Consider the following 24,322-nt stretch of genomic DNA (forward strand, 5'->3'; position numbering starts at 1 on the left):
CTCCGTTAGGAGTGGTCAAATCATTGAATGGGAGCACACAATTATAATTACTGTTGCGTAAGTACTGGCTGCCTAGTTTGGTGCGAAACGTGTGACCATCAAACCAGTACAAGAAGAATCTCTAAAAATTTGAAAATGATACCCGGAATGTATCTAATCTCACTGCAAATCACAAATGGCAATTGCTGCGGTTAATACTTTTGCGCAGATGCAATGAAATCTTAATTGAAATGGATATCATACACGAACTGTCACTCGATCCGTAGTCACCCAGAAGAGTTGAAATAAACCCCATTCAGCAAGTCGTATTACCCTTTTAAAGGAATTATCAGTTATTGGCGAATGTTAAAGGTGCGAAAAAAATTGAAGTTGAACAGTTTCCCAGCACGAACACACTAAGAAAACATCAGTTCAAAAATGGCTCTGAGCACTATGGGACTCAACTGCTGAGGTCATTAGTCCCCTAGAACTTAGAACTAGTTAAACCTAACTAACCTAAGGACATCACAAATATCCATGCCCGAGGCAGGATTCGAACCTGCGACCGTAGCAGTCTTGCGGTTCCAGACTGCAGCGCCTTTAACCGCGCGGCCACTTCGGCCGGCAAACATCAGTAAAATTTACACATATCAATTAGCCAGTACATGAAATAAAGCACCTTTGTGAAATGAAGAACGTTTAGTTAACGGTCGACCAGAAAGGGCCTTGCTGATGAGCAGTACCACGTGCTAACGGTCGTAACTTCGAAAATTCAGTAATCTATTGAGACGAAATTAATACAGTTACACGACTCTCTACGTTTCCCTGTCTATGTTAACTTAAATGTGACATTTCGCCCAGGATCTGCAATGATATAACACATTTCTTCACCTCTTTATCTCACCATACCTCCGACGCCAACGTAGGCACATGTGCTCTCTGCGGCCTCCTTCTGCACACTGCGTAAGATGGCCTACCCAGGGTCAACGTTATCCCTGTTTGAACCATTGTGAGTGCGAGACCTACCATTGGCTGACCGCCCGGAGACCAACTAAAGCTATCGACGCAATGTGAAACGTCTACTATTCTCTTTGCACAGCCTTATCCACTTGCCTTAAGGGCTCAAATGGAGCGTACTGAAAGCATCGCTTTAATGCCATACGTGATACACGCCTTTTACGAGGACATATAAAACCAACTGGGTACCTGACTAACTGAATGGGCGCTACCAAACTGCCACCAAGAGGAAAGTTGACTACCTAGTGACAGAGGATGATATAGAGTGCAAGATGTTTAACTTCAATGGCTGGACCACAGCCCTTGTACAGTCTGGATTTCCTCCTTTAACTTCTCTCAGTTTTCACAACATATCCTTCTATCAGGCATTCCTCCTGGCCACAATCCCTGTGTTCCCATGTACTGCGTCATCCGCCACCACTGTCTTCAAACCTCCCACTGGACTGCATTAATCTGTAGCCACAATGTTCTGATCATGATGTTCCGTTCATCTCCCTACCTACTCTTCCATTCCGTGGTAATAACACAACACCACAACACGCGCAATTTTCCCTGTCTGCACCAGTTAGGGAGGAGAATGGGGGAGGGGGGGGGGGAGAGAATTATGCTAGTGTTCCCATTCCCTCCTTCATGCCTCTCTCTCCCTAGATATCAATCTCTGCCTTGTTCCTCTCATCGCCCTTCGTGTTTCTATATGTGTTTAGCCCAGATTTATTCCCCATGCTATAAAAAGTGCACAAAACTATGTACCCACAAACTTCAGTATTTTAAACATAGCTGCGCAACAGCAACGGTTCTACGTAATAAGATTAAAAACAGCCGACCAGTTGCAATGGAAAAAGTAATCTTTACCTAGGTTTCGACAGATTTAAATCTATCTTCTTCAGAAGGCGGCCTGAGGGCAATGAACATCGTAATTTATATTAAAAGGTATGAAGCATTAGTCAAGTTTTTTTTTTTTCATTTATTGAATTTCAATTCCCCCCGAAGGGGGCGGGCTGGCAGCAGCTTAGTATGCCGCTCTTCAGCCGACAGATTTTGTGACAAAGATCAAGAGAACAAATAATAAAAAACAGGCGATAAAATCGGAGACTTAGAGAGTAACAAGGCGAAAAGAAATCGTGGAACTTAAAACAACAACACAGGGATGATGACGTTAATAAAAATACATACGAAACAGACAGGGAAAACAATAGACAATTAAAAAAAAAAAACACGGCGACAGTCTGGATTCTGTTCGCAAAGGACATAAAATTCACACCTAGCGACAGCATGGTTTCTGTTCGCAACACGAGAAAGACAAACAACACTGAATAGTCACTGGAACACTGCACTAAAAAGTTGGCAAATGTGACACCACAGTCGAGAGCAGGTGGGGGGGAAACTGGACAGAAGATGGGAAAACAAAAAAAGGGGGGAAAGGAGAGTAAAAGCGAAGGGGGGAGACGGGAAGGGAGCTGAAGGAGGATGAGGACCCATAAGAGGGGTGGGGGGCAGACGCGACAGGGAGTGGGGTAGGCAGAGGAGGGGAATACAAAAGGACTGGGGGGGAGAAGGGAGGTAGGGAGAGGGTTAGTGGGGAGAAAAACAGGACGGAAGGGGGGGGAAGAGGGAGCCCAGGGAAAGGACAGAGGAAAGGAGGGGGATTGAGGATCAGAGTTGATAGGAAGGATAAATGGAGGGAGAGAGGGCATCATCCGGGAGGGGGAGTTGACGGAAGCCACCTTGGGAAAGGAGATGAAGGGTGTAGAGATGGAGGGTAGGGGGGACACAACGGTGAAGACGTGGCAGGGGGCGGGGACGGGAGAGGAGAGGAGCAACCAGGGGGTGAGGGGGTTCAAGACGGCGGGAGGTGTAGAGGATGCGGATATGTTCAAGGAATAGGAGCAGATGGGGGAAAGGAATGAGATCATAGAGGATCCGCGTGGGGGACGGGAGGCGGATACGGAAGGCGAGGCGGAGTGCATGACGCTCAAGGATCTGGAGGGACTGATAGAATTTGGGGGGGCCAGATATCCAGGCAGGACTGGCATAACAGAGGATGGGACGGATTAAGGATTTGTAGGTGTGGAGGATGGTAGAGGGGTGCAACCCCCATGTCCGGCCAGAGAGGAGTTTGAGGAGTCGGAGGCGGTTGTGGGCTTTGGATTGGATGGAGCGGAGATGAGGTATCCAGGTGAGGTGACGGTCAATGGTGAGGCCAAGGTAGGTGAGGGTGGGGGTGAGGCGGACAGGATGTGCGCAGACAGTAAGGGAGAAATCCAGGAGCCGTAAGGAGCGAGTGGTACGACCTACGATGATTGCCTGGGTCTTGGAAGGATTGAGTTTCAGGAGCCATTGGTTGCACCATGCAGCAAAAAGGTCAAGGTGATTCTGGAGAAGGCGTTAGGACCATTGGAGGGTAGGAGCGAGGGCGAGGAATGCGGTATCATCAGCATATTGCAAGAGGTGTACTGGAGGGGGGGGTTGGGGCATATCGGCCATGTACAGCAGGTAGAGGAGAGGGGAGAGGACAGAGCCCTGGGGCACACCGGCAGAGGGGTAGAAGGTGTGGGAATTGGCATTATGGATGGTAACATTAGTCAAGAATAGAGTTTAACACATATTAGAAAGCTCTTGTATTACAAAATATGAGAAGGATTCCTGGTACTTACAGTATTACATTAATATGGAATGATATGTCATTGTCGTTTTTACAAATATCTGCATAGATCCGTTAGTCCAAATAAAATATAGCCCTGAAAATAGGGTTTGTCAAGTAAATAAAAATTATTGCATGGAAGTTGCAGAGCTCACAAGTGACTGAGTATAATCGGCCAGCGTAGTTACACTGCGGCCAGGGCAGGTGGCGCTCAAGTCGCGAACTATGTGCCGATTGGCGTACTGAGGCAACATGTAAAATATCAATATTAATTGCGTCCTTAGATAAAGTGACAATAAATAGAAGGAAAGCATTTAATACTCCCGTTATGACAGTATGGAAGCCTTGGGAACATTAACGTAGATATATACATCAAAAAGGCAGGTGGCGCTTACGCCGTGAGGTACATGCAGTGGCATATACACTCGGCGGGCAAGAATTGTAGAACCGTTGCTGTTGCGCAGCTATGTTTAAAATACTGAAATTCTTGCCCGCCGAGGTATCGAAAGCTGCAACCAGGTACATGGACATCAAATTAAAAATTGTGAAAGCAGGTATGGCTATTGACTTTAATCAACAGTGCCTAGATAAAGACATTACTCCTGATTATGTGAAGGCGTACGTAAACTGTAAACAGTGTAACAAAGTGCCTTCTGTTAAAAAGAAATTAGTGCATTTAGTCATTTCGGATAGCACAGTAAATTTGTACAAGAAAAAAGATGTTCTTAATAGTGAAGCCTACTGTATACACCTATTTTTTAACTAAACCCTTTAAAGATCTTTGTAATTTTCAAATTGACCACTTGTGGAATAGTATTAATGAATGGCTCTTTAATCGTAAAGAAGAAATCAAGGCTAGACATTAAAGAAAGTTGTTGAAGTTTAGTAATAGGACCACAAGTAAAAGTGTTAATACAGCAGACAATAGTGTCAAACACCTATTTTACGAAAGAGTACTAAATAAGACCAATATTACTTTTACGCAGGCCGAGAATGACTTGTTATGTAAAGGCCTTAAATATAACTAGCCTGCTCAACTCGATAAATATCCAGTTATCTGTAATCTCACTGTAGATCTTAAAATCGGTTTAGAATCTCTGAAATTAGAGAAAACAGAGCAAGTCAAATGTGCCTACGAATGTAATAACGTAATAGAAAAAGAAATTAAATTAATTCCTAATGGGCAGTCGGGCGAATATAGTATAGTAAAAAGCATTAACCGTAAGCTTAGAGAACACGGCGCCTTAGTCACTAAGAGTGACAAAGGGAACACCGCTGTCGTGGCTTATAAAAATGAATATATAGAAAAGACTGTAAAGTTTTTTGAGGAAAATGACATCACTGAGGTTACCGTAGATCCTTCCGCTAAACTGCAACATGAAATCCGGCGTACTTTAGCTAGTTCCGTCAACCTGTTCAATAACTTTCAAAAGAAAGGGTTTATAAATATGAACCCGAAACCACCCGTGCTCAGAAGTCAGTTTAAACTGCACAAACAAAATCACCCGATTCGCCCTGTAGTGAATGGTATAGGCAGTCCACATCACACACTTGCTAGGCGCCTCCATTTCAAAATTAAAGATGCTTTCACATTTGAAAATAATTTTTCTGCAAAAACATTAAGGAATTAATTAACAATATTCAACCTGTAAGATGTACACCTGACACTAGACTGGTGTCCTTTGACATCGTCAGCCTTTATACAAATGTCCCGGTTGATGAAACCATAGACCTTGTAAAAAAGAATCTTCTTAAGCATAAAAAACTAAGTGAAACTCAGATTGCGGAACTCATTGGTTTCTTAAGGTCGTTTTGAAATACAATTATTTCACATTTAATGGGAAAATGTATGTACAGCCAGATGGCCTAGCAATGGGTAGCCCCCTCGCCGGTAGTTTAGCAGAGGTTTTAATCAACGCCCTGGAAATAACATTCTTCAATTCAAGTTCAGAATTACGCCACAAAATCTGCTATTATGCACGTTATGTTGACGACATTATCATTGCTTTTGATGGCACTGATCATGAGTTAGAGCATCCCTTCAATACTTTTAATGGTTTACATGAAAAAAATTCCTTCACAAAAGAACTTCAAAATGAAAAACGTGAACTTAACTTCCTCGATTTAACAATTTCTATACAAGATAATACCTTCCATTTCAATATCTTCCGCAAGGAAACATATTCAGATAATGTCATTCCTGCTGACTCAACTCATCCGAAAGCTCATAAACTGGCGTTTTTTCATTCCGCCATTCACCGAATGGTAACTACTCCTTTATCACCTGCGGATCAACAAAAGGAATTGAATGTCATCAAAGCGATTGCTGCTAATAATGGGTACAATCAGAATATGATCGATTACTTGCTCAATAAGAAAATTTCCCAAAATTGTTCGACTTTGAGCAACAACCTCCCCACGGATACCAAAGAAACTAAAAAATTTATTTCCATCCCTTTCTTGGGTAATATATCATATAGGATTAAACGTCTTCTAAATAAAAAATATAACTGTAACGTCTCCTTCTCTACAGATAACAGTTTAAAAAGTAATCTTGTACATTCAGTAGAGATTGCCAGCGATTGGTTTTCCAATTCAGGTGTTTACAAACTAACCTGTAATAACTGCCCCTCATATTATATTGGTCAAACAGGCAGAGCTGTGAAAACACGATATAAAGAACATCTGTTAGGTAAAAAAGAAGCGAATATTCACAACTCTACTTTTGTTGAACACCTCTTGATAGCCGGCCATACGCCTAAACAGTTAGAAGACACGGTTATCCTACACGGACAAGTCAAAGGGCGTAGACTAGGTCTGTGGGAATAATTACAAATTTTTAAACGTCTAGAGCTCAAAGACGGTAATATACTGAACGACCAGTTGAACCTTGCCTGTAGACAATTTTTCGAAGGCTTTAAACCCGTACTGTTTATTGTATAACATTAATGCTGGTAACCTCAGTAGTCTATTTTCTCAGGAAGCTATAATGCACTTTCAAATCTTTAAGCTCACTACCTTTTATGTAATGTGGTTTTCTTACGATGTATGGCTGCCACTACATCGGCCCTCAAGTGATTTTCTCTTATTATAAAACCTTGGCTCCCTGAGAATGTGTATTAACTGGATTGTGGACCAGGGTTCGTAATTTTGTCTTAAGAGCCATTACTGATTATTTTTAAAGTTTTGACTTATATACGGTGTATGTGCTTCACTAATATTGTAATATAACTTTTATATTCTGGCTGTATATGCCACTGCATGTACCTCACGGCGTAAGCGCCACCTGCCTTTTTGATGTATATATCTACGTTAATGTTCCCAAGGCTTCCATACTGTCATAACGGGAGTATTAAATGCTTTCCTTCTATTTATTGTCACTTTATCTAAGGACGCAATTAATATTGATATTTTACATGTTGCCTCAGTACGCCAATCGGCACATAGTTCGCGACTTGAGCGCCACCTGCCCTGGCCGCAGTGTAACTACGCTGGCCGATTATACTCAGTCACTTGTGAGCTCTGCAACTTCCATGCAATAATTTTTATTTACTTGACAAACCCTATTTTCAGGGCTATATTTTATTTGGACTAACGGATCTAGGCAGATATTTGTAAAAACGACAATGACATATCATTCCATATTAATGTAATACTGTAAGTACCAGGAATCCTTCTCATATTTTGTAATACAAGAGCTTTCTAATATGTGTTAAACTCTATTCTTGACTAATGCTTCATACCTTTTAATATAAATTACGATGTTCATTGTCCTCAGGCCGCCTTCTGAATAAGATAGATTTAAATCTGTCGAAACCTAGGTAAAGATTACTTTATCCATTGCAACTGGTCGGTTGTTCTTAATCTTATTACCCATAAACTGTTATTAAAGTTAAATTCGTCGGCTAACATTTGACTAAAAGGAATCTAATTTGAATTGAACTGTAACTGGTCTGAATACTCCTCGTCTTTATATTAAATGGGCAATTGAAAAAGCAATTATCTGGTCCTAATCAAAATATTCACTTACCTCGCGTCTTGACAACATTGTTGCAGATTTCTCGAAAGTACAACAACACACAGCAAACGGGCAACGCCTAAGTTATATTTATATTTTTAAATAAAGTTTCCAAACGATAGTCGAACTGTTCCGTACCGCATGGTGTACTGTCGTAATGCGTAATGATAAACCTTGGGAGAGTAACTATTCCTACAGAATTATATTCCAAGACAACGATTTTAGAATAAAGCATGTATTCAAAAAGACAGAGTAGAACTTTGCGTGATCTTCACACGTAACAATGGTCTGAACAATACTATGCTTAACAAAATAAGCAATGATTTGAGAAGGGTACAATGTTAACAGAGAATTTCTATAAAAACTAAAAGGGTTAATCAGCTGACATGTTAATGCATGACTGAGGGAAGTGGGGTTGTCTTCCTCTCAGCTCTGAGCAAATTAAAGCGGTTAACAAGCTGACAATAATCATTGCGACAAACTAGCTGCGCACTCCTGCAATTCATCTTTGCTGTCCTTTACAGTAAATCGTTCATCTAACAAGTACGATTGTACAGTTAGGGGAAGTTTACGAGCGGCTTCTGCAACCAATGTAAAGTAATACGTACGCTAACGTCCCACTTCTGACACCAACTGTGAAAGATTACGTGGTTCGGGGATGGGGTGAGAAACTTCTGACACCAATGTTAATGTATAAAATGACAGGGAAGGGGGAAGAAGGTTGTTAAATATGCCACATGGCGGCAGTGTGCAGGAGGTCGAGCGGTCAGAATTTGATAGTGGGCACCCAGGGCTGCCGTTAAATGACAAAACAGGAAGTTAAATACAATGAAGAGGATATATTTCAGTTTACGGTGTACAAAGTGCGCGCCTAGGGCTGGAAATTAGCAGGTTTAGGCCAGTCTAGAAGGTCGAACAATTAACTGAAATGGGCAATGGAAGGGGAAACGGTTCATGGCCGGTCGATAAAAGCAGAGCCAGAGGCTCTGCCTTCCAAAAGGACGTCTGTTTTGTTCGAGGTCTGGATTACAAGAGAGAGAAGCAAATGTGTTCTGCGGAGCGTCCACACACGTGATCGGTATCCCGATGCTAATGACGTGAATTCGCTAGCAGTTTCAGCAGAGGGCTCAGAACGTCTCCTGTCAGCAGCTTTAACTGGAACGAACTGCCTCGGTTTTGAAAGGCAAGCGACTTGCGTCACGTAGACATGGCGTGAATTACTCTGGGAGAAAACTTGTAAAGTTTCCACTGGGCCTTTGAAATAATTTTTGAAAAAATAATTCCCTAAAATATTCCTTGACTGGCTGCCATTTTGTACACAATTACAAGTCAACACAGTACTACCCAACGAGACCACATATTGTTTAACAGTAACATAATTTGCTCTCTCTCTAACGTGTACATCGATAACTCACAAAAATCAAAATGAAATGCCCACCTTACAAGGCTACAGTCCGGAGAGAATATATGTGTGTGTGTGTATGTGTGTGTGTGTGTGTGAACGAGTGAGTATTTTAGTCTCCGAGAAAAACATTGTCCAAAATCTTGCGGCAATTCAAATATTACGAGCGTTTCAACTGACTGCTGAGGCCGGCCGCGGTGGTCTAGCGGTTCTGGCGCTGCAGTCTGGAACCGCGGGACGGCTACGGTCGCAGGTTCGAATCCTGCCTCGGGCATGGGTGTGTGTGATGTCCTTAGGTTAGTTAGGTTTAAGTAGTTCTAAGTTCTAGGGGACTTATGACCTAAGATGTTGAGTCCCATAGTGCTCAGAGCCATTTGAACCATTTTTTGACTGGTGAGTGGTCCCTTTTTCTCCTTACGTTATTTTTATGTCACACATGACTTTTCTGTGTCCATAGTCGTATCTGCTAATACAGATAGACAATAACTTAGGAAAGATTTTATTTGAAAATAAAGGTGATACTAATTACGTTAGAAACGTGAGTCAGATACGTGTACGTGGTATGACAAAGGGATAACTGTTATTATATATATATATATATATATATATATATATATATATATAGTTAATATTATTTGTTGATGGTAGTTCCATCCCATGCCATAATACCTTAAAGGAAGCACTTTTGTTGCTGGGCGGGAAGGTTTGTTCACTTAAATGAAGTCGAGGGTTATACCGTTAGTAGAGTAGCTGCTGGGATGTCCACCACGACGGGTAGGCCTTGACGGAGACGTAGCTTGTACCACATCTTAGGGCCGGGAGAACTTTAGACGCATAGACAAACCAGCTTCCCTAACGGAATCAACTCTGAAAAACCACCCTGCTGGTCTAGAAACGGTGAATTACTACTGGGTTACCCTCTGAGCAGCATTCATGATGCTGCCAGGAGAAAGTAAAAATTAGCTGCAGACTTCAGATTAACATTGGAAGCTGGACGGATAATCTGATAACCGTGGCCACAGAGTTAAAGTACAAACCACTTGGTGTATCGGAAAATATAAATGTAAGAAACAGGAATGTACGTGGCCTTGTCCATAAAGAATAAGGATTACTAAGAGAAGCTACGAAAGCTAAGCTGGACTTCGTTATCTTGTCGGAGATTAAGAAAAAGAAGATGACGTGAATATGTGATCTGGTAAGTTACACTTTAATTCATAGTGATGCACCAATTGAAAACAGAGCTGAAATAGATGGGAAAATTGTTACAGGGCGTGAGAGACACGAGGCGAGTGGATATAAATTCTGATCATTTCCTAGGAAGAAGAAAAATAACACTCAAAACTAAACGGCGAAAAGCAGCACACACAAAGAGAACTATTAGGTTGGTGCCTAAGTTCACAGCGTTTTTGTTTTGCATGTTGATATTCCGGTTGACATGGGTTTATTTATCGACCGTATTTTTTTATTTGTAGTTCACTGTTGCTCAAAAAAAATGTTCAAATGTGTGTGAAATCTTATGGGACTTAACTGCTAAGGTCATCAGTCCCTAATCACTGTTGCTATTTGAGTTTATATATTGTCATTTTGTCATTTGGAGCTAGTGAGTGGAGCTGTGGACGCTAGAAAATGGAGTGCCAAGTGGAGTAATCAGAACATTTCAGATATATTCTTCTGTTTGAGTTAAATAGAGGGGTGACAGCAGCGGAGGCAGCCAGAAACATTTGCGCCGCGTATGGGGATAGCGCCACTGAGCACATTACGTCAAGAAAACGGTTTTCTCGTTTTAAGGACGATCGTATTGACGTTACTGACTCTTCACTTTCAGGAATAACATTGGGGTTTGATAAACATTATTTAAACGTATTAATCCACGATGATCCACGTCAGTGTACTCGAGTACTGAAAGTGTGATAAACTGCGATCGTTTCACCATCGTGCGACATTTGTATGGAATGGGGAAGGTTCTAAAATCAGGTTGAGCCGTGCGCGGCTCGTGTTCATCCCGTTCATTATTTGTCATCTTCTCTTACGGTACTGCCGCCTCGTTTTCTTATTCCGTTTACTGGCGTCACTAACTTCCTGCCTAACCTGCCTGTGAGTGGCAGCAGCAGCGCTTATCGATAAGTGCACTGTCTACCATCTATGGACCGGCCGATAGTATTTCCGGGTCCTCGTGTGTCTGGAGTTTAGTTGGGAGCTCAGTCGCTGACGGACCAGCAGTGGAGTCAGTCGGGGATGGAGCAGCAGTCGGGGACGGAGCGCCAGTGAGGTGCGGACAGCCAGTGCTCGCCGACCGCTGGCGACACACATGAACTGTCTAACGGAAGGAGATTGGAGCGGGACGACCGTTGATTGGTCGTTCGGTTGGTCGTCTCATCTGGCGATGAGTATTTGGTCTTTTGACTGTTTCTGGGCCGCGTCAGTTGGTCATCTTGCCGGACGTGGGTCGGTTCCTTCCTTGTGCAGAGATGTCGTGGCCAATGGGCAAGTGTTACCTCTGCACGGTTGGATCCTAGCCAGTGTGGCCGGGTCGCCGTGTCTCCGAGTTCCGAACGGACATGGAGTAGAGTCGGGTTGGAGCTGCAGTCAGCTTCGGACAGCCAAGACTCGCCCGGCCGTTGCCGACACGCGCAACTTGAGTGAGAACGACCTGGGATGATCGTTCGGTCAGTCGTCTCATCGGATGACGTGTATTTGGTCGCCGAGCGATTGTGGAAACTCTCTGTGTGTCGAAGTGATTCGTCCTTGTTGTTCCACAGTGATTGCTTATACGATTGTTCAAGTTCTTGTGCAAGTGTGTTTGCGTGGAACTGTGTGTAGCTTCTGTGATTTCCACTGAGCATATGAATGCTGTCTGCTGATTTGAGTAGGCGGTTAGTCGGTTGCGACAGAGGGAATTGATTAGGTTGCTGGTTGGTTCTTCAGCCGTCCCTAGCCACCCGATTATTTAGTGTTACGCTTGGCTGCCTGTCTCAGCTAAACTGTTGTTAGAGTTTCCTCCCCAGGTAGTCCCTTGGAACACTTGTGAGCACCACTGTTTGTTGTTCGTGATTGTCATTTTATTTGGTCGCACGTACTGTGTCAGACCTTCAGCCGTGTATTAATATTGTCTGTTTTATGTTTAGTATATGGCCTTCAGCCGAAACTTCATAACAACTTAAGATTAGGCCTTCAGCCGTGTTGCCGGCCGAGGTGGCCGAGCGGTTCAGGTTCGAATCCTGCCTCGGGCATGGATGTGTGTGATGTCCTTAGGTTAGTTTGGTTTAAGTAGTTCTAGGTTCTAGTGGACTGATGACCTCAGAAGTTAAGTCCCATAGTGCTGAGAGCCATTTGAACCATTTTTCAGCCGTGTTTCATTTAAAATTCTTCTTGCTCTGTATTTAGGCCTTCAGCCGCGTTTGTTTCAGAATCTGTGACTTTAATATGTAAATCCTTGTCTGTAAGGTTTCTCTTTAATTATCTTGAATTCTTGAAACGGCCTTCAGCCATGTTCTGTAAATGTTTTTGTTAAGGTTGTTTTTAATTATTCTTGTGTAATTGTTTGGGCCTTCAGCCGATAAGATACTTCAGGTTTTCTTAAGATTTTTTCTTTGGAACTCTGTAAAAGCTTATCTTTAAAGTCTCTCTTTTATTATGTTAAGAAATTTTTTTAATTGTCCTTCACCCGAAGAATGAACTTGAATTTTTCTTAATATGGCCTTTAACCAGAATTTGTAAATGCTTGGCTTTTAAAGAATATCCTTAGCTGATCTGAAATATTATTTCGGCCTTTAGCCGAGAAGGTATTATAATTTTGCTTAAGTAAGGCCTTCAGCCGTTACTCTAAATCCTGGTGATTTGAAAGCAATCATTTAACTTATTCTGGAGAAGTTACTTGGGCCCTCAGCTGTGAATGGATCTTTGTTATTTAAAGAGAAAACTGTGCATTGGTTTGAGCAATAAAGTTGTTTGTGTTCTTTTATTACTAACAGTAATTGAGCTTGGCCCCTTTCCACAACCTGATCCGCTGTGTCCTGCGAAACCAGATTTCACAGGTGTATGCTCAAAAAAAGCAGAAAAATTGGAGGGGGCCGTATGTGCATCTCTGCTTGTTCATCAATTGGCTCGTGAGCAACACTAAGCATTCCTTTTCTGTATGGCTACTGGTGACAAGAAATGGTGTTTTAATGCTAACATAAGGAAAACAAATGAATGGCTGAGCCCAAACAAAGCAGCAAGACCCTGTACAAAGACCTGCGAGCATCCACAAAAGATAACGTCACGCATCTGGTGCAGTAGCGACGGTGTGGTGCAGTGCGAATTCCTCCCCGAGCTGGAACCAGCACTGCTGACGTTTATTGCCAACAACTGAGACGTCTTGCAGACGCAGCAGAAGTACAGCGACCAGCAAGGCTGCACGAAGTGATGCGACTTCACGATAACGGGGTTGGAGCACTTGCAGGGAGTGACATTTGCACGGAGAGACGCTTGCACGGAGCCTGGGGCTCCTGCCGGGCTAACCGGCTTATCACAGGTACAGCCACACTAAGAAGTCTAGCAGTCCAGCACAGGTGCTCGTGCGAGTTGGCTTGCGCTCACACCACACCAGTGAGCAACAACATGTCGCCTCAGGGTGGCTCACTAACGCGTTTCGTGGCCACTATATTTTTAAGACTGTTGTATTAATGAGAAGAGACAATGAAATTCAATATCTCTTTCAATATTTTGATGATGTGAGTAAGGGGCAGGGGAGGGGCGCTAAGTAAGAAACATTATATTTCTTACGACTGTTGCAGCCTTATGATGACTACCGTTTTAGGACGAAATTTAACTTGACAAATTTATATTTCGTTACCATCTTATTTAAACGTTAAACATAGAAACACAGATTGCCAATGGATGTTACTTAGGCTTTGCACTAGAGGATCAATGTCTGGTACAATTTTTCGATTAATCATAATTCAGGGACAGGCTCGAAGAAGAGGAAGTCTGCCAGAGAGCTTGTGTGGATGGATTTGGTCCCCTTCTTTGCGAAAAATAACAGCGTGTACATGTAAATTTAACATCGACCTAATCGTAGCTGCAGACTTGAAAAGTCGTGAAAATTTACACTGAGGAAACACAGGTTTCCGTGACTAATTTTGCTATGAAACTAATCACGCAGACGCCACAAAGTAGGTGTATAAATTTTATCTGTAGCCGAGGTTCCACACTGTCAAAATGAACCGAAAATCACTGAACCTGGGCAACAAGCTGAATAGCAGTATGATAACTTGAGCTAACTGCAGATTCATTCACTGAGTGTTCCTCCTGAAGGGAAGAATTTGTTTTCATAGTGAAAATTATTGAGACGTCTTATCGCTTAAAAGCGCTTCTTTTTTCAAGGTATCTATTGTAACGTTAACTGAATTTTTTCGATGTGTTCAAAGTTTTGAGGCATATAAATAGTATACTAAACGTATGAAGACACCGTCATTACGCTGATACATTAACTTTGATGTGTCTGACGACTTTGAAGTTCCTAAAGCGAACATGATCTTGGTTTTCATCCATTTCAGAACAACTACTCTCCTTATTAAGGGGAGACTTCACCCTAAAACTTAAATTTAAAGAAATCTAGTTTCACATCTTTTAGAGCGTTTACTCTTACATCCCAAAATGACTTGGTTCTATTCGAATTAGAAAGTAAGTCTAAGAAATGTTTGAAATATGGATTGCGTAAGGGGCTGTCTCACAGCGAAAGATGCCAAAGTTTTTTTTTTTTCTTTCTATCACCATTAAACAGAACCATCTTTACTCCGACCTTGGCTTAAACTCAGACTAGGTAAAGCAAGATGCAAGATTTCCAGGAAAACTGAAACGAAACTATTAGCAGCCAGTCGTTGGAAATCAATTGTTTGGCTCTTGACTGTGTAAAAATAAATTTAGGGAATACAGTGAAGTCCTGTTCAGCACGATCAACAACATCCAAGGAAATAGGCGTAGGCTTACAGTCATGTATCCCTGACCGTATTTTTTTCGGGAAATTCAAGAAGCAGCCTCATATAAGGAGGAAGGGTAAACGTTATGGTGCCAGTGAATTGTTATGGGTATATATCTTGCAGTAACATTCATTTTTTGATAAAATCTTAAAATTCATTTTATCATAAATTGGTTTATCTAAGTTGTGCAAACTTTTTTATCATAAATATTAACCAGTACAAAATTTTAGCAGGAAGTAGTCTTGATGTGTTTGCATACTTCTGTGCATTAATATTATCGAAATTGTAATTTGTTTACTTTATCATCACATTTATGTACCGATAATTAAAGAAAATTTAAGGCTGAAATTTGAAATAAACACTGAAAACAAGTTATTAATATTTCTTATAAAATGAATACACAGAACAGTTGAACTGTGTCTTGTGGATGTAACTACAAAATCTGGCACGTGAAACTTGTGGTAGAGTACCAAACGTTGCTTTTCAAGAATACCATTAAAAATCGTACTAAAATTTCAAAACTCGAAAGTTATGGACTTCAGACCATGGGTACTGCAACATCTCTACATAATAGACATGATTTTAAAATTTGGTTGCTATCCGCAAAGCAGAAGAAAAGTTAAATTCTTGAATGGAGTCTCCCCTTAAGCTCTGCGCCTTATATGCTGTAGGTTCGTATCAAAGGCTACGCCGAACCTATTAGAGTCATTCCTCTGAAGGCAGCACATTGCTTGCACTTCTCCTGCGCTACCAGCAGACCGTGCTGCGCTACGTAGCGACGTCTGACCGTCCCATTTTATCTCGAGCGCTCACAACCCAGACGGCGAGCGAGCGTGAACGCTCTTGCTTGCCTAGCCGCGTCCTCAACAAGCCGGCTGTGGTCCGCGACATAGGTTACTAGGAATTAGTTTCAGCGACCACTACTTTTTTATGATAATTTGTTTTGTCTTTAGCCACTTGATTGAATATCAAGAACTGAGATGGAAACCCAGTGCTAAGCAAAGAAGGGAAAGCAGAAAGTTGAAAGAAGTATATAAAGGGTCTACACAAGGGCGATGTTCTTGAGGAAAATATTACGGAAATGGAAGAGAATGTAGATGAAGGTGAAATAGGAAATATAATACCGCGTGAAGAGTTTGACAGAGCACTGAAAGACCTAAGTCGAAACAAGGCCCAGGGAGTAGACAACATTCCATTAGAACTACTGACAGCCTTGGGAGAGCCAGGCCTAACAAAGCTCTACCATCTAGTGAGCAAGATGTATGAGATAGGTGAAATACCCTCAGACTTGAAGAACAATATAATAATTCCAATCCCAAAGAAAGCAGGTGTTGACAGATGTGAAAATTACCGAACTATCAGTTTAATAAGTCACGGCTGCAAAATACTAGCACGAATTCTTTACAGACGAATGGAAAAACTGGTGGAAGCCGACCTCGGGGAAAACATTCCGTAGAAATATTTGAACACGTGAGGCAATACTGACCCTACGACTTATCTTAGAAGCTAGATTAAGGAAAGGCAAACCTACATTTCTAGCATTCGTAGACTTAGAGAAAGCTTTTGACAATGTTGATTGGAATACTCCCTTTCAAATTCTGAAGGTGGCAGGGGTAAAATACATGGAGCAAAAGGCTATTTACAATTTGTACAGAAACCAGATGGCAGTTACAAGAGTCCAGGGGCATGAAGGGGTAGCTGTGGTTGGGAAGGGAGTGAGACAGGGTTTGTAGCCTCTCCCCGATGTTATTCAATCTGTATATTGAGCAAGCAGTAAAGGAAACAAAAGAAATATTCGGAGTAGGAATTAAAATCCACGGAGAAGAAATAAAAACTTTGAGTTTCGCCGATGACGTTGTAATTCTGTCAGACACAGCAAAGGACCTGGAAGAGCAGCTGAATGGAATGGACAGTGTCTTGAAAGGAGGATATAAGATGAACATCAACAAAAGGAAAACGAGGATAATGGAATGTAGTCGAATTAAATCGGGTGATCCTGCGGGAATTACATTTGGAAATGAGACGCTTGAAGTAGTAAATAAGTTTTGCTGTTTGGGGAGCAAAGTAAGTGATGATGGTCGAAGTAGAAAGGATATAAAATGTAGACTGGCAATGGCAATGAAAGCGTTTCTGAAGAAGAGAAATTTGTTAACATCGAATATAGATTTAAGTGTCAGAAAGTCGTTACTGAAAGTATTTGTATGGAGTTTAGCCATGTATGGAAGTTAAATATGGACGATAAATAGTTTGGACAAGAAGAAAATAGAAGCTTTCGAAATGTGGTTCCACAGAATAATGCTGAAGATTAGATGGGTAGATCACATAACTAATGAGGAGGTATTGAATAGAATTGGAGAGAAGAGATATTTGTGGCACAACTTGACTAGAAGAAGGGATCGGTTGGTAGGGAATATTCTGAGGCATCAAGGGATCACAGCGTGGAGGGTAAAAATCGTAGAGGGAGACCAAGAGATAAATACACTAAATAGAGTCAGAGAATCAGAAGGATGTAGGTTGCAGTAGGTAGTGGGAGATGAAGAAGCTTGCACCGGATAGAGTAGCATGCAGAGTTGCATCAAACCAGTCTCTGGACTGAAGACCACAACAACAACCAGTTTCATGTTGGTTAGCTCATCTTCTAACGTAGGGGAAAAGTATGGATTTAATTGTATGTCATTTGCCTGCATCTCCGCTGCAAAGATTTTATATTAGGTATCCGCTCATACAGATTTTGATTCTAAGAACCTCTCAAGGCAAATGCTGTGAATATTTCCTAGAAAAATGTTGGGCTTCGAGATAGTCTCGTTAATCTCCATTACGGAACATTTTACAAATTTCAAGAGACATTTAGCCGACTTTCTGTCGTTCCCAGCAAAAAGTGCGAAGAAGTATTGCTTTTCAGTCCCCCATTAAATTTATTTACAATATTTACAAGATTCCTAATTATTATATTAAACTATTACTAAAAATTTATAGAATTTTCGGTAAATCCTTGAGATGGAATTTCTTTAAAGACTTTGCAACCGTTTCGTCAGTGTTCCTTGCTGACTTTTTTTTCTTTTCCCATTAATGTTTAAACTTAGTCGGTCAAATTGGTGGCCGTGGTACTCAGCATCTTCTCGAAAGTTTTTCACTAATGGGTAAACATCCGGATGGTTCAAAAGGCTCTGAGCACTATGGGATTTAACTACTGAGGTCATCAGTCCCCTAGAACTTAGAACTACTTAAACCTAACTAACCTAAGGACATCATACACATCCATGCCCGAGGCAGGATTCGATCCTGCGACCGTAGCGGTCACGCGGTTCCAAACTGACGCGTTTAGAACCGCACGGCCACACCGGCCGGCCAAACATCCGGATGAACTTTTGATATTAACGTATTTATTGTTCGGTTCCATCCTTCTGAGATGTTATTAGTGCGATGACGCCTTTCACTGCGATTCCACATCTCTCTTGGCACATGCTCGTTATCGCGCCACTGGTCAACAAAACAGTCATAAAAGTCCTAAAGCTTTTGGTATGCAGGTGTGCTCTCCTGAAAACACAGCCAACCGTCATCCAACATTCCTAGGGCAACAACTTATAGAGCAGAACACAGTCTTATGTGACAGCATGTTTCCTCCTTCTCCTTATAGGCTGGAACGAGGCCGCAACACTGAACTTCTTTCTGCAAACATTGATTAAAATGATAATCTCCTTTCAAGGAAACAAACTGTTAGGTGCTTGGACGATGGCAATTTCGAAGTCCATCATCAGAGATGCAGGGTTCCATCCAGGCACGTCGGTTTTAATTTCTCGCTTTTTATTTGGCTGCAGACTGGAATTGTGTTTGTTTCCTCCCAAACTATTACGGTCGGCTTGGATTATAAACAACTGTCCAAACTGCTTTTTCGACCTCTTGCACGTTCCACCCACAAGGAATAATTCGCAGCCGGCCGGAGTGGCCGAGCGGTTCTAGGCGCTACAGTCTGGAACCGCGTGACCGCTACGGTCGCAGGTTCGAATCCTGCCTCGGGCATGGATGTGTGTGATGTCCTTAGGTTAGTTAGGTTTGACTAGTTCTAAGTTCTAGGGGACTGATGACCTCAGAAGTTAAGTCCCATAGATCTCAGAGCCATTTGAAATACTTTTGAATAATTCGCAGTTTGATAAACACGCTTTTCCTTTTCTCTGGCAAACACCAGTATTCTGTCATTCGGTCCCCTGTTATGATCTGCAAGTAAAAACTGCTACCATCAACCATCAGTAAATTGTTTGCTTGGAAGATTATTCCTCCAGAGTCGCTGAGATCTTGTGTAGTTCCCATATATTTTCACCTAATGCGATGTAACGATTGTTTCTCACTTCTGTGTGATGGTAACGATGTTTACTAAGTCATAGCCTCGATTGAAGAACTGCCCCACTTCTTCGACGTGAACTGATAACACTGTAGCGTCGGCTCCTTTTGCCTATTTCTTTGCGCTGAAAAAACGTTTTCGCACTTCATTTGCTGCTTCATCTGAACAGCCTTGGATCTACGATATTTCCGAACCGGGGCAAAAACTTGATAGTGGTGCCTCCCCCCCCCCCCCCCCCTTCCCATTGAGGTTTTGAGATACCCGTCAAAAATTTAAAAAAATCGATTTCTCACAAATATGGCATTTTAGCACACATCTTTCTGAAGAGATAGATATATAAAACATATATGTTCGAGAAAAAGTAAGACATGCCATTTGGTCTTAAATGTGCTAAAGTGCAGAGGTACTTCTCTTCGCATACCACTCCTCTATCACATGTCACTGTATTTCGCTCTGTGTACTGTACAACTGTCCCTAGTAATGTAGCGATATGGCAAAACGTTTCTGTCAAAATTTCGTTTTCTTGGATGCAATGAGAAGACAATATGTAATCTTTACTACATGTTCTGCCTGTTAGTCGTTTATTTCCACTCTGGTAGTATGAATCTATGGACTTCACAAGTAATTATAACGACGCTTATCATTCGCACACCCAGTCAACCACGTAAACAAACAGCGGTTGGCATTCACCCGCTCGGGTTTATTCGGCTTGGCTCGTATGGCCCCGCCCCCTTCTGTCTGCGGGAGGTTTCTTATTTCTAGATGTGACAGGGATTCCCATGGCAGAGACGTCACGTGCGTTATGCACGCATTCAAAAACCAACTTATGATTCGTTCAGAATCAACTTAGAATGTGTTCCAAAACATTCATAAATCAACAGGGATGCGTTTCAAAATAAATATGAGCAGTCGATAGACCAACATGCGCTGGATGCTGGACGCTTTGTGTACAAGTGTTTTTTTCTTCAAGAACATGAATTTTGTGCCCCCTGAAATTGCCGTCCGGGGTAGATGCTCCAGTATGCCCCCCCTCCCCCCCCCGCAAACCCCCCCCCCCCCCGACCCCACCCCGTAGATCCGTGCCTGATCTGGAATAAAAACCTGGCTACCTTGCCCTAAAATTGTGTTATTTTTTGTCGTTGATATTCCTTTGCATTTATTCTTTTTAGAGTTTACACAACACCAGTAAGTCACTTCTTGTTTGTTTGTATAGTCCACTGTATACTGATGCCTGTTGTAAATCAGTAAATGCTTCCCTCTGGTAATCTCGATGAACTCAGTTATCTCAGGACAGCCGGCCGCGGTGGTCTAGCGGTTCTAGGCGCTCAGTCGGGAACCGCGCGACTGCTACGGTCGCAGGTTCGAATCCTGCCTCGGGCATGGATGTGTGTGATGTCCTTAGGTTAGTTAGGTTTAAGTAGTTCTAAGTTCTAGGGGACTGATGACCACAGATATTAAGTCCCATAGTGCTCAGAGCCATTTGAACCATTTTTTTTTTATCTCAGGACAACACGGAACAATATTTGCCAGTGAGAAATCAACTGAAGTACTGAACTCTGGGAGGAAGCCACTGACATTACAAACTGGTGCGGGGACATGGAATTATGTGTAGGAGATGGGCTTTGGCCTTTTCCAGAATACGTCGTAGGTAGCGGCGGAAAGGCCGTTGTTGTCCAATTCTGGAACACCGTATCCATTACCTACAGTGTCCTGGGCTCTGCAAATGTCGACACATTCCCTGTGTCACAGACTCAAGACAGCGCCCGGCCACAGTCTGCTAGACAGAAAAAAAAATACTACATAGGAGTTGGGTTGCGAAGTCATTCCGCACCCACCTTATTCACCCGATTTTGCGCCCTCAGATTTTCACCTTTTTCGCTCTCTTTCGAACAACCTTCAAGGAACTTCCTTTCCGGATGAAAATGTGCTCCTTACGTATGTCGACGAGTTGTTCGTCTTGAAACCGCATGGCCGCGCGGGATTAGCCGAACGGTCGGGCGCTGCAGTCATGGACTGTGCAGCTGGTCCCGGCGGAGGTTCTCGGGGATGAGTGTGTGTGTTTCTTCTTAGGTTGGTTGGTTTGGGGAAGGAGACCAGACAGCGTGGTCATCGGTCTCATCGGATTAGGGAAGGATTGGGAAGGAAGTCGGCCGTGTCCTTTCAGAGGAACCATCCCGGCATTTGCCTGGAGTGATTTAGGGAAATCACGGAAAACCTAAATCAGGATGGCCGGACGCGGGATTGAACCGTCGTCCTCCCGAATGCGAGTCCAGTGTCTAACCACTGCGCCACCCCGCTCGGTTCCTCCTTAGGATAATTTAGGTTAAGTAGTATGTTAGCTTAGGGACTGATGACTTTAGCAGTTAAGTCCCATAAGATTTCACACACACTTGAACACTTGAAACCGCATGATTTCTACAGTCGCAGAATCAAAAAGTTACCCTAAGAGTGGCAGACTGTTGTAAATACTGAAGGAGAATACGTTATTGATGACTATAGTGTCTGTGATGTGCATCCGTTGTGTTTATTGAATTTATGGAGAAGCTCTAAGAACTTACACAACAACCCATTACAAAGGAAGCAGCATGGATAAACCATCTTATTGGAAGATACTAGTATCAGAAAATTTTGTCAGTTACGTACACTGCCCTCCATAAGTTTGTAAACAGCAAGTGATTATGGGCCGTGGAAAAATACACATTATAAAATTGCGCTTTATTATTTTTGCAAATTGGTTATTAAGCTCAAGCAATGCGTAGGTAAATGCAGGTCTAAAAATTTATATTCCTCAAAACAGTCACCCCTCGTTTTAACCACTGCCTTGCATACTCTCGGTATGTGATGGGTCAGTTTTGCCAGGGTTTAATTAGAATTAATCTCCACGCTTGCTGCAGGACCTCACACTACTGGTTCCCACTCATTGATTCCCCCTTTTCGGATCCCCCTGTCCAGCTTACTCCAGCCTAGCTCAATTTGGTTACAATCAGAGGACTGGAGAGGCCAGTCCACGTTTTTCAATATTTTCTGGATCTGTAGAGACTTCACATAGTTCTGACACAAACGGAATATTTGTTTCGGATCGTTGTCTTGCTGCAAGACAAGTCCTTTACCGATCAGATGTAAATAATGTGTCTTGGCATGTCGCTACAGAAAGGCACGATAATCCTTTTCATTGTTTTTTCCATCTACTTTCAGCAAATCTCCTATTTTATTTCCTCTAAAAGATCACTATACCACCAAACAACCCCATAAGTGCTACACAGTTTGAACTACGCACTGAGGATTCAAGCTTTCATGGGGTAAGCACCGTACGAATTGACAGCGTTTTTTCTTGCTGAAATGAGATTTTCACTCTGCAGCGGAGTGTGCGCTGATACGAAACTTCCTGGCAGATTAAAACTGTGTGCCGCAGGAGAGCTTCTGTGAAGTTTGGGAGATAGGAGACGAGGTACTGGCAGAACTGAAGGTGTGGGGAGGGGTCGTGAATCGTGCTTGGGTAGCTCAGTTGGTAGAGCACTTGCCCGCGAAAGGCAAAGGTCCCGAGTTAGAGTCTCGGTCCGGCACACAGTTTTAGTCTGACAAGAAGTCTCATGACGGGGTTTACTTCCGTAGGTGTTGAACTTAGATTCATCAGTGAATAAGATTATTTCCCAAACCCCTCCTCTCCAATGCTGGTGTGTCCTATCCGACGGAAGCCTTTTCTTCTTGTTAGTAGGATGCAACAATCGTTTTCTTGCTTCTACACAACCCTAGAGATTGTTTTCTGCCAAGCGCTGTCTCACTGTTGACCCACTCACTTGTGTATCTCTTGTTTTTATTTAGGCAGTCAGTTCGCGGACACTTTCTAACCTGTTACCCTTTCTGGTCAGTACCGAAATCTTTTTCTAACTTTCTCATATCATATTTTCGTGGGTGCTCCTGAGCGAGACGATCATCGTGGGAGCCTGTATCTCGATGTCGGTGTATGGTCTTGACAACTCCGCTGGTGGAAATTGCCTTCTTGGTGCAAAAGAATCTGGCACTTTGGGTCGTTTTCAGTCACCTTCGCTGCTTGTACTACCTTCTTTCGCGGCATGTCTTAACAGTCATTCAAACGGAACTTCAACTGAGTTGCACTGTAAACAACATTTTACAGTGCCGTCACCGGCGCCTCTTGGCGTGTTCAGCGCAACTGCTAGGGGAAGTAGCTACATGTACCAATATGTGTGTACATGTACAGTAATTATCCGTACAATTCCGTAAGCGCCATTATCAGTCGTTATTTTGAGGAAGCTATTCTGTATTCTAACCAATAACTCACTTAGATCACTCCCATCTTGCTCATACACTGCGCGGTGTTTCCAAACTTGTGGAGGGTAGTGTATACGATTATATGTGGTAAAGGAACTTATCAGTACAAATATCGAATGAGGGCCGCGGAAATTAACGCTACTAACTGAAAGGGTTGCTTTCAAGACCCCAGGGAAAAGAAAGAAATACAAAGACAAAAATAAACTTACTATTTGGAACGAAAAATTAAAATATGCTGTTCGACAGAAAAAAAGAGAAAAAAATACTCCTCAGATATTGGAGACTATAAAACACAAGGAAAAGAAGTAAAGAAATTAGTAAGAGCCGCATATAAAGAAAACTGGAAACGATGTATATCTAATACAGAAAGAGATGTACACGGACACCAATGTACTACATTCTGAATAATGGAACACCTAAACAAAGAAGAAAGGGATACGACAAATTTTGATGTTCTAAATAGATAAGGCTGGATGAAGCTCTGCAGAAATCTGTAGTAGGAAGGAAACGTAAAAGAAGAGAATGGCGGAATAGAAGGAAGTAACAGATGCCTTTCGGAAATGATGAAATAAAATTTCAGGAAATTCAAGAAGTCTTAAAAGGCTGTAAAAACTGAAAATCTCCTGGAAAAGACAATATAACTAAAGAACTTTTCAAATATCCACTAGAAGAAGCC

Source organism: Schistocerca serialis, chromosome 2, assembly GCF_023864345.2.
Source record: "Schistocerca serialis cubense isolate TAMUIC-IGC-003099 chromosome 2, iqSchSeri2.2, whole genome shotgun sequence".
NCBI classification, from domain to species: Eukaryota; Metazoa; Arthropoda; class Insecta; order Orthoptera; family Acrididae; genus Schistocerca; species Schistocerca serialis.